Here is a 3,593-nt window from a genome sequence, read left to right as displayed (position 1 = left end):
ATAGCTGGTGCTAAATACCACATTAGTGGAGTAAAGAATAAACCTGGCTGAACTGCATGAGGAGGCTGAGGTTCACAAATACTTGTCCAAGGTCTCACAAACAGGTATGGCAAAGCCAGATTTAGGTCCCGGATCTCAGGCTCACAGTTCAGTGTTCTTGCCTTCAAAATAGCTTGCAAGTAAAAAAAAAATGGTACCTCACCCAAACCCCACTTCTGTGTTAATTTGGGGATAACCAGAAAGACCAGCAGTATAAAAAAAAAAACAACAACAAAATTTAAAACAAGAGGAGATGTGTAAAAAGAAAAGAAACTGATTTGAATAAAAACTTCTCTAAAGAAGATATTCAAAAGGCCAATAAGCACATGAAAAGATGTTTAACATCATTAGTCACTGGGAAAATGCAAATAAAAACCATAACAAAAAACACTTCATACCCACTAGGATGTCTGTGATCAGAAAGACAAACAATAAGGCTATAATTAAAAAACACAGGCAGGGCGCCTGGGTGGCTCAGTCGGTTAAGCGTCCGACTTCAGCTCAGGTCACGATCTCGCAGTCCGTGAGTTCGAGCCCCGCATCGGGCTCTGGGCTGATGGCTCGGAGCCTGGAGCCTGCTTCCGATTCTGTGTCTCCCTCTCTCTCTGCCCCTCCCCCATTCATGCTCTGTCTGTCTCTGTCCCCAAAATAAATAAACATTAAAAAAAAATTAAAAAAAAAAACACAGGCAATAACAAATGTTGGCAAAAACTTGGAGAAATTGGAAACTTATACATTGATGGTGGAAATATAAAATAGTACAGCCACTTGGAAAACAGTCCAGCAGTTCCTCAAACAGTGAACAAAGAGTTACTATATAACTCAGAAACTCTACTCCTAGGATACTCAAAAGAAATGAAAACATATGACCACACAAAACTTGCACATCAATGTTCAAAGCAGCATTATTCACAATAGCCAAATAATGGAAACAATCCAAATGTCCGTCAACTGATAAATGGATAAACAAAATGGTATATCCATGCAATGGAAAAGTAGTATGGCAATAAAAAGGTAATTGGAAGTACTGATATTACATGTATACATGCTACAACATGAATGAACCTTGAAAACATCATGCTAAGTGAAAGAATCCAGACCTAAGAGACCACATATTGCACGATTCCATTTACATAAAGTGTGTAAGACAAGAAAATCCTTAGCAAAAGAAAGTAAATTAGTGGTTGCCAGGAGCTTGAAGAAGGACAGAATGGAGGATGACTTCTAATGGTCTTTGGGAGTGATGAAATGCTATGGAATTAAATGGTCTGCACGATTTTGTTAACATGACAATCATTAAATCATACACCTCAAAAACATGAATTTTATGGCATGTGAATTATATCTCAATAAAAAATGCAAGGAAACTACCTAAAATGGATGAATTATGTGAAATAAGTGTCTTTATAAAACAATTTTTTAAAGGTACAGTCTAGAACCTGTACAAAGTAAAATGAAACATTAGTATCCATGGGGCACCTCGGTGGCTCATTTGGTTAAGCATCTGATTCTTGATTTCAGCTCAAATCATGACTTCATGATTGGTGAGATCAGGCCCCATGTCAGGCTCTGTGCTGACAGCATGGAGCCTGCTTGGGATCCATATTCTCTCTCTCTCTCTCTCTCTCTCTCTCTCTCTCTCTTTCTCTCTCTCTCCCTCCCTCTCTCTCTCTGCTCTTCCTCAACTGACACACACACATGTGTGTGCTTTCTCTCTCAAAAAAAAATTAAATAAACATTTAAAAAAAGAAATAATAGTACCTATTATGTCTCATGAAGGAAACTGAAGGAAACTAGCGTTTATTTAGAGCCTAGTTGTGTCAGGTCCCAGAATAAATGCATTTTCTATATTTTCTCATTAATCTCTCAAGCAATCTACTACTCATTTTACAAATGAGAAAACAAAGTCACAAAAAGGTTAACTAATTTTCTCAATATCACACAATAATGTAGGGCAGACATGGAAATCCAGTTCAGATATACCTAACCCCAAAGCATATATTCTTTCCATTCTGGCATAGTTTCCTTAGGTAGTTTTCAAACTCCACAAAATTCAGTTTCTTGCAAGTTCCTCTCTAACTTGTGAAGTAAACTAGAACAAACCCATCTTCAAAGGCTTATGCAAATGCTGTGCAAAACTGATAAGCTCAGTGGACTCCTGTATTTTTCCCACCTGCCTTCTTGATCACCTTCTTCATGATTGTCAGAGTTGGGGAGAACAGTTTACTCCAAACCCCCTGACTATAGCTGGTGGACACTGTATCTCTGTAGGATGTCTGGTTCATCATTATAGTTCAAAGAACTTGGTTGTACTTTACATTCAGTAGAAGTTCAATGAATAATTGTGGAATATGAGTGAACACACATTTTCTTACCCTTAAAGTACTCATAATCTATCGGGGAGAAAAGTATTGAGGATATAGTAAAGTTAGCCATTTTACCATTTTATGACCAGATGCACCCCAAGGAACTTTCTTTGCAGGAGATTATCACTGTGGACAGACTTGGTTGATGGAAAGCCATTCCCCGATCCTTCTTATAGAGGGTTAGAGACTGACAGAAATGACCAACCTTTACATAATTGATAGGATTATATCCTTTAGTCCTCTCCGGGGGGACCATATGGCCAGTTCTGGAAAACAGGTTGAAAGTCAAAAGAACAGATATTACTTGCGGATTGAACATAATTGCTGATCTCATACACACCTCTCTTTTCCACTGCATAGAGACCAGCAGTTGCTGAGATAATAGCTGCTCCATCAGTTACAGGAAGAACTGTGGAACAGAGCCCCCCAACTGGCCCACACAGAGATTTCACTAGTCACTGAAATTTTGAGATAGTTTTTGTTTCTACAGCATGACCTAGCCTGTCCTGACTGATTCAAGTCTCTGGAGTCAAGATTATGTGTTAGAAGCAGTGCAATTTAACTAAAATGTGCTTGACCATGATAGGATCAGAAAGATAGTTTGGGGTCAAATAATACTAAGCCTTGAAATTCACACTAATGTAAAAGGTATATTGAAGGAGGCAAGTACTACAAGAAGGAAGAGTAATTGCATTAAATCCATAGAAACTATTAGAAGGAAAAAACTAAAAGCAGAGGAATGCACATTAGTAGCAGACACTGAGACATGGATGATGCCTTTGCTTTGAGAGCCAAGAAGGACTAAAGGTAGATAGCTGAAGACAGGAAGTGGCCACTAGGCAGGAGATGCTAGAAGTCAGTCTGAGAAGTACAAAAGCCCATGGCTAGGAAGGGAACTGCATTAACTGTCTATTTCCATCATGTCAAGTTACCACAATTGTAGTACCTTACAACCACACAAACATTATCTTACAGATCTGTACATTAGAAGTCTGACCTGGTCTCACTGACTAAAATCAAGGGATCAGCAGGTCTCCATTCCTTTCTAGAGGCTCTAGGGCCCCACCTAACTTCTAGCTACCACTTGCATTGCTTGGCACTGTCTTCAAAGTCAGCAAGATAGCATTTCTCTGACCTTTCTTCATCTGTTTACATCTTTCTCTCCTAACACACTTAGGAAAATGTTCT

This window comes from Prionailurus viverrinus, chromosome C2 (genome assembly GCF_022837055.1).
Source record: "Prionailurus viverrinus isolate Anna chromosome C2, UM_Priviv_1.0, whole genome shotgun sequence".
NCBI lineage: Eukaryota > Metazoa > Chordata > Mammalia > Carnivora > Felidae > Prionailurus > Prionailurus viverrinus.
Note: the sequence above shows the minus strand (reverse complement) of the source record.